The sequence below is a fragment of the Triticum dicoccoides genome, chromosome 6A (genome assembly GCF_002162155.2).
Source record: "Triticum dicoccoides isolate Atlit2015 ecotype Zavitan chromosome 6A, WEW_v2.0, whole genome shotgun sequence".
In the NCBI taxonomy this organism is placed as follows: Eukaryota; Viridiplantae; Streptophyta; class Magnoliopsida; order Poales; family Poaceae; genus Triticum; species Triticum dicoccoides.
The window spans coordinates 235,135,751-235,144,517 of NC_041390.1; positions in this window are offsets into that span (position 1 = coordinate 235,135,751).

The window sequence follows — 8,767 nt, forward strand, 5'->3', positions numbered from 1 at the left end:
GTTGCTTCTCTCTCTTTTTTTATTTGGTGGTCTTTTTGAACTTTTTCTGCTTTTGAGTGCTTGATACTATGTCATTATTTGTGAGACATCGATGATCATGTGTTTGATCATAAGCTACACTTAATGTTTGCTTAATGCTTGCTCAAATATTATCATGCTATCTATCGTTTGTGATCATTCACTATTCTTGGTGATGAGTGCATGTATTTCATTCTTATCATTTTGAGCGCTCCACCAAGATGTATGTGACATGGAAGAGTAACCCATGACTCTAACTCTTTGTGCATTTGCAGTCCAAAGCAAATTTTATATATGCACAAATTTAGGGGGAGCTCTTACTTATCACATACTTCTCAAAGCGACGATATACTTCATGCTTATTATCATTTGTCGAAGCTTTGATCTATATGTTGTCATCAATTACCAAAAAGGGGGAGATTGAAAGTGCAACTATCCCTAGGTGGTTTTGGTAATTCATAACAACATATAGCTCATTGAGCTAATGCTATTCCAAGATGATTATTTCAGGAAAGCTCAATGATTGGCATGGCATGGATATGAAAGTGGAACCCTCAAAATGCTAAGGAAAATGGATTGGCTCAAGCTCAAAAGCTCAAGACTCTTCATTTCATATTTTAGTGATCCAAGATCACATTGAGTCCATAGGAAAAGCCAATACTATTAAGGAGGGATGAGGTGTTGCTTAATGAGCCTCTTGCTTCATGTGCTTAATGATATGCTCCAAAACCCTCAACTACTTTCCCATATCCACATATGACCTAAACTCTAAGCCAAACTCGGTCCTACCGATTTTTCCTATCTGGCGCCACCGAGTTTCAATTGTCATTAGCCACTGTCAAACCCTAGCAATTCGGTCCTACCGATAAGGATCTCGGTCCCACCGAGATGGGGTTGCAAACTCTCTGTTTCCCTTTCGTAACTTTTCTGTCCCACCGAAAGAGCGAATCAGTCCCACTGATATTGCAATGTAAACTCAGCGTTTCCCCTTTGTAACTTTTCTGTCTCACCGAGTTCCACTCGGTCCCACCGAAAGAGCAAATCGGTCCCACCAAGTTTTCCTGACCAACTCTCTAGTTAGCTAATTACCAAACTCGGTCTCACCGAGTTTGTGTAATCGGTCTCACCGAGATTACGTTATGCCCAAACCCTAACCGAATCGGTCCTACCGAGTTGCATGTCAGTCCCACCGAAATTCCTAACGGTCACTAGGTTTACTACTTCGGTCAGACCGAGTTTATTCATTCGGTCCCACCGAGATTGGAAATCTATGTAACGGTTGGATTTTGAGTGGAGGCTATATATACCCCTCCACCTCCTTCTCATTCTATGAGAGAGCCATCAGAACACACACATCATTCCTACTCATATGTTCTGAGAGAAAACCACCTACTCATGTGTTGAGATCAAGACATTCCATTCCTACCATATGAATCTTGATTTCTAGCCTTCCCAAGCTGCTTTCCACTCAAATCTTCTTTCCACCAAATCCAAATCCTATGAGAGAGAGTTGAGTGTTGGGGAGACTATCATTTGAAGCACAAGAGCAAGGAGTTCATTACCTACACACCATTTGTTACTTCTTGGAGAGTGGTGTCTCCTAGATTGGCTAGGTGTCACTTGGGAGCCTCCGACAAGATTGTGGAGTTGAACCAAGGAGTTTGTAAGGGCAAGGAGATCGCCTACTTTGTGAAGATCTACCGCTAGTAAGGCAAGTCCTTCGTGGGCGTTGGCCATGGTGGGATAGACAAGGTTGCTTCTTCGTGGACCCTTTGTGGGTGGTTGCTTCTTCGTGGACCCTTCGTGGGTGGAGCCCTCCGTGGACTCGCGCAACCATTGCCCTTGGGTGGAGCCCTGTGTGGACTCGCGCAACCGTTACCCTTCGTGGGTTGAAGTCTCCATCAACGTGGATGTAGGATAGCACCACCTATCTGAACCACGGGAAAAACATCCGTGTCTCCAATAGCGTTTGAAATCTCCAAACCCTTCCCTTTATATTCTTGCAAGTTGCATGCTTTACTTTCCGCTGCCAATATACTCTTTGCATGCTTGCTTGAATTGTGTGATGATTGCTTGACTTATCCTAGAATAGCTAAAATCTGCCAAGAACTAAAATTGGGAAAAGGTTAAGTTTTTATTTGGTCAAGTAGTCTAATCACCCCCCCCCTCTAGACATACTTCGATCCTACAAGTGGTATCAGAGCCTTGGTCTCCATTTGCTTGATCTCCATAGCTTTTGGTGGGCATAGCCTTGGTTTCACAACCTAGGAGAGTATGGCATCTAGCGAGGGAAATTATCACCGTAGAGGTCCTTACTTTGATGGTACTAATTTTGCTAGTTGGAAGCATAAAATGAAAATGCATATTCTTGGACATAACCCCGCCGTTTGGGCTATTGTGTGTGTTGGCTTGCAAGGTGACTTCTTTGATGGGAAAGAACCAAACCATGAAGCTACCGCGGATGAGTTGAAGATTTTGCAATACAATGCTCAAGCTTGTGATATTCTCTTCAACGGATTGTGCCCCGAAGAATTCAACAAAATCAGCCGCCTTGAGAATGCAAAGGAAATTTGGGACACTTTGATTGATATGCACGAAGGTACCGACTCCGTCAAGGAATCCAAGTTGGATGTGCTTCAAAGCCAACTTGACAAGTTCAAGATGAAGGATGGTGAAGGTGTCGCCGAAATGTACTCTAGGCTTGCTCTCATCACAAATGAGATTGCCGGCTTAGGAAGTGAAGAGATGACCGATAAATTCATCATCAAGAAGATCCTAAGAGCCTTGGATGGAAAATATGATACCGTGTGCACATTGATCCAAATGATTCCCAATTACAAAGATCTCAAGCCAACGGAGGTGATTGGAAGGATTGTTGCTCATGAGATGTCACTTAAGTATAAAGAGGAACTTCACAACAAATCAAGTGGTGCCTACAAAGCCTCATGTGAAGCCCCTACATCATCAAGTGAGAAACAAGACTTCAATGAAGAATTGAGCTTAATGGTGAAGAACTTCAACAAGTTCTACAAGAGTAGAAGCAAAGATAGAAGCTCCAAGTCAAGGTCCTACAATGACAAAAGATCTTCTAGTCGAGAGCGAAACTGCTACAATTGTGGAAGACCCGGACACTATTCCAATGAGTGTACGGCTCCCTACAAGAGAAGAGAAGATTCTCCAAAAAGAAGAAGCAAAGGATCACCACCAAGAGAGAGAAGGAGTAGAGATGATCGTTATGAACGAAGATACTCACGGAGGAGCAAGGATTCGGAAAGGAAGGAAAAAATCATCAAGGAGCTACACAAGACGAAGACATCAAGCTCATGTTGGTGAATGGGTATCCGGCTCCGACTCCGACAGCCACTCCGAGAGAAGTTATCACTCCGACTCCGAAGATACTCAAGATGAAGGTGTTGCCGGTCTAGCACTTGTGTCAACCAACTCCTACGACATATTTGACTCACCAAATGAAGGAATTGGAAGATGCTTCATGGCCAAAGGTCCTAAGGTAACACACCCCGAGTATGTTGATTTTAATAGTGATGAAGATGACTTGTTAGGTGATGATTTGATTGGTGACAACTCTAGTGATGAATACTATGATGAAAGACCAATTAATCATGCTAATCAAGATAAAACGAATGACAATGATAAGGAGAAGATTGAGGCTCTAACTAAAGAACTAAAAACTCTTAAGTTAGCTCATGACACTATCTTCGAAGATCATCGAGAACTTTTAAGGGCTCATGAGAAGCTACGCTTTGAAAAACTCAATCTTGAGCAAGAGCATGAGTTCTTAAAGGCAATCAATGATGATCTCCGCAAGAAAAGTTCTTCTTACATTGCCAAGCGTTTACTCTTATCCACTTACATGCCTCAAGTCAAGTCTAGTAACAAGAAAGATTCTTCCTCTAGCAGTAACAATGACCATGCTAAATCCAATATTGTTGCTTCTAGTAGTTCTCTTGATTCCACTAATGATTCTCTTAGCCAAGTTACACTTGAGCAAGAAAATAGCTTATTGAAGGGAATTATAGAGAAAGGAGTGTACAAGAGCCTTGCCGGGAGTAAGCAATTCGAGGAAATTGTGCGCAAGCAAGGAATGCACCGGAAGAATCAAAGTGTTGGTTTTGAACGAAAGTTCAATGCCAATGGAGTTGAATGGGAAGAAGATCAATACCCCAAGACGAAGTTTGTCCCTCAACAAGAGAAGTATACTTCTTTCAAGGGGACACAAGCTCAAGATGATCTTCCACCACAAGACTATGAGCAAAAAGGCAAGGACAAGCTTCAAGAGGAAATTGATGCATTTGAAGAAGCTCCTAAGACCTTAGTCAAGTGGATTCCCAAGACTACTTCAAGTTCCACTTCATCGAGTACGACTACAACTCCAAGGATTCCCATCAAGATGATGTGGATCCAAAATAAGAAGAACTAGAGAGTTCTCGAGGGTGAGTCCGCCAACATACTTCACTCTTATCATTTTGGCAAGAACAAGTGCAATCAACTTCCACATCTTGCACTAGTTCAAGGAGTCACAAACCCTCTTATCACATACTTCTCAAAGCGACGATATACTTCATGCTTATTATCATTTGTCGAAGCTTTGATCTATATGTTGTCATCAATTACCAAAAAGGGGGAGATTGAAAGTGCAACTATCCCTAGGTGGTTTTGGTAATTCATAACAACATATAGCTCATTGAGCTAATGCTATTCCAAGATGATTATTTCAGGAAAGCTCAATGATTGGCATGGCATGGATATGAAAGTGGAACCCTCAAAATGCTAAGGAGAATGGATTGGCTCAAGCTCAAAAGCTCAAGACTCTTCATTTCATATTTTAGTGATCCAAGATCACATTGAGTCCATAGGAAAAGCCAATACTATTAAGGAGGGATGAGGTGTTGCTTAATGAGCCTCTTGCTTCATGTGCTTAATGATATGCTCCAAAACCCTCAACTACTTTCCCATATCCACATATGACCTAAACTCTAAGCCAAACTCGGTCCTACCGATTTTTCCTATCCGGCGCCACCGAGTTTCAATTGTCATTAGCCACTGCCAAACCCTAGCAATTCGGTCCTACCGATAAGGATCTCGGTCCCACCGAGATGGGGTTGCAAACTCTCTGTTTCCCTTTCGTAACTTTTCGGTCCCACCGAAAGAGCGAATCGGTCCCACCAAGATTGCAATGTAAACTCAGTCTTTCCCCTTGTAACTTTTCGGTCTCACCGAGTTCCACTCGGTCCCACCGAAAGAGCAAATCGGTCCCACCGAGTTTGCCTAACCAACTCTCTGGTTAGCTAATTACCAAACTCGGTCTCACCGAGTTTGTGTAATCGGTCTCACCGAGATTACGTTATGCCCAAACCCTAACCGAATCGGTCCTACCGAGTTGCATGTCAGTCCCACCGAAATTCCTAACGGTCACTAGGTTTACTACTTCGGTCAGACCGAGTTTATTCATTCGGTCCCACCGAGATTGGAAATCTGTGTAACGGTTGGATTTTGAGTGGAGGCTATATATACCCCTCACCTCCTTCTCATTATATGAGAGAGCCATCAGAACACACACATCATTCCTACTCATATGTTCTGAGATAAAACCACCTACTCATGTGTTGAGATGAAGACATTCCATTCCTACCATATGAATCTTGATTTCTAGCCTTCCCAAGCTGCTTTCCACTCAAATCTTCTTTCCACCAAATCCAAATCCTATGAGAGAGAGTTGAGTGTTGGGGAGACTATCATTTGAAGCACAAGAGCAAGGAGTTCATTACCTACACACCATTTGTTACTTCTTGGAGAGTGGTGTCTCCTAGATTGGCTAGGTGTCACTTGGGAGCCTCCGACAAGATTGTGGAGTTGAACCAAGGAGTTTGTAAGGGCAAGGAGATCGCCTACTTCGTGAAGATCTACCGCTAGTGAGGCAAGTCCTTCGTGGGCGTTGGCCATGGTGGGATAGACAAGGTTGCTTCTTCATGGACCCTTTGTGGGTGGTTGCTTCTTCGTGGACCCTTCATGGGTGGAGCCCTCCGTGGACTCGCGCAACCGTTGCCCTTGGGTGGAGCCCTGTGTGGACTCGCGCAACCGTTACCCTTCGTGGTTGAAGTCTCCATCAACGTGGATGTAGGATAGCACCACCTATCCGAACCACGGGAAAAACATCCATGTCTCCAATAGCGTTTGAAATCTCCAAACCCTTCCCTTTATATTCTTGCAAGTTGCATGCTTTACTTTCCGCTGCCAATATACTCTTTGCATGCTTGCTTGAATTGTGTGATGATTGCTTGACTTATCCTAGAATAGCTAAAATCTGCCAAGAACTAAAATTGGGAAAAGGTTAAGTTTTTATTTGGTCAAGTAGTCTAATCACCCCCCCTCTAGACATACTTCGATCCTACACCTACTTCGCCAGAGAGAGGAGCGAGGCACCACGCCGCCGCGCCTCCTTACCATGGCCTCCTCCTCGCCTTGAAGCCCCGGCGCCCCTGCAGTTTCTCCTCCTCCGCCAGGCGCCGGAGGCCACCGCCCTGCACCAGCGCCGCCTCCAGCAGCCTCCTCCCCTCGCGTTCCTGCCTTGCCCCGCCATGAACACCGCAAGACCTCGCCGCTGCCTCCCCGTCTCCGGCCATGCCGCCGTGCCGGCAGCCCGACCTGCCAGTGTCGCCGCCCTCCTTCCTCGCACCCTCGCCTCCCTCTTCCTCCGTTCAGGCCAACGCCGCCACCGCCGGATCAGGCTACGCTTCGCCGGGGTCCTCCCCTGCCACCGGACCGGCCCTGCAGGAGATCCTTGTCCCTCGCCGTCCGATGCTGCTCCGCCCTGCCGCCTCTTGCCGAGCAACCTGTCACCTACGTCGTCTACGTGCTGCTGCCCTGCTGCCTTTTTGTTGTCGTTGCCAAGGCCACTGAATCCAGGGATGCCAGACCGCCTCCGTGGAATTTCGCCAAGTACACCACCGACAAGACCAAACGGATGCTCGAACGAGTACCGAACGAAACGCCAAGACCTACGAGAACGACTTTGTGGACCGACGAGTACCACGACGACCGTTGTTCGCCAAGTACACCTTCGGATGGCCAACTTCCTCTTCAAATGTATGACTACACGGTGTTGCGACAAGTACCACGATGCCCGGAGTCCTCGGACCGTCAAGTTTCACTACCGCCGACTAGCACGACTACCGTCGCAAAAACAAGACCGTCAAGACCCGACCGACAAGTACCCCGACGACCCTAAACATCTGCGATTGTGTACGACTACCGCCGCCGTGTTTTTTGACAAGACGTCATGATCCTCTACTTCCACTACCGCTCCAATGATCGCCGATAAACGATAGGACGATTACTTCGACTACCGTCGCGTGAACCACTACTTCCCTCAACATCCCGAGAACGTCTACTTCCCCTACACCGCATCGAACTCGAACCCCTCCGATAACACACGCTTCGAAGGTATAACCTCAAGACGGCGTCCGTGAACGAATGCTTGCGATGTTTGAGATGCTCGTGTTTTCATCGTGTCCAAATTGTCACTCGTTTCCTTGTCGCCAACTCATGGGACACCCGGTATCCGGGAGCGCCCCACCATCTTTTGCATGCATCCGCACATTTCTCCTTTGCATCGGTATCTCAATCGAGTTACCGAAACTGGAACGATGCCGTGGCACCGTTTTCGTTATCGTTGCCGTGGCACCCCTTTCCTTTTCCGCCACGATGACAAAATGCTTCATAATGCTCTTATCAACATTTTCATTAAAATTGCATAATCTTGAACATGTCCTCCACATCATAATAATAACATTTAAATGTTTAACTTTGTTGTTGCACCAATTTGCTAAATGCATATGGGGATTTACCGGATTCGTTATTTGTTATATCCGGCCCCATTTAAATTGTTTAAATGGTATAGTTTTGTTATGCTTCACCTCTTGCCATGTTAACCAACATTTAATATTGTTGAGTACCTAAATGAGAGAGAACTAAATAATTGATGCGGTGCTTCATTTTGAGCTCCACTTAACTTGTAGTTTTGTTTGTGCCCTTTGCCATGCCATGCATATTTAAACCGGACATGCATCATACTTGGTTGTGCATCATGCCATGTCTATGTGGTGGTTGTTTACTATGTTGTTTGCTTCTTTCTGGGTTACTTCTCGCGTTAGCTTCGGTTTCATTCCGGAGTTGTGAGGATCCATTCGACTACGTCTGTTTATCTTCTTCATGGACTCGTTCTTCTTCCTTGCAGGATTTCATGCAAGATGACCATACCCTCGAAAGCACTTCTATCTTTGCTTGCTAGATGCTTGCTCTTTTGCTATGCCTATGCTGCGATACCTACCACTTGCTATATCATGCCTCCCATATTGTTAAGCCAAGCCTCTAACCCACCTTGTCCTAGCAAACCGTTGTTTGGCTATGTTACCGTTTTGCTCAGCCCCTCTTATAGCGTTGCTAGTTGCAGGTGAAGATTGGAGTTTGTTCCTTGTTGGAACATGGATATTTGTTGGGATATCACAATATCTCTTATTTATATTAATGCATCTATATACTTGGTAAAGGGTGGAAGGCTCGGCCTTATGCCTGGTGTTTTGTTCCACTCTTGCCGCCCTAGTTTCCGTCATACCGGTGTTATGTTCCTTGATTTTGCATTCCTTACGCGGTTGGCTTATAATGGGAATCCCTTGAAAGTTCGCCTTGAATAAAACTCCTCCAACAAGGCCCAACCTTGGTTTTACCATTT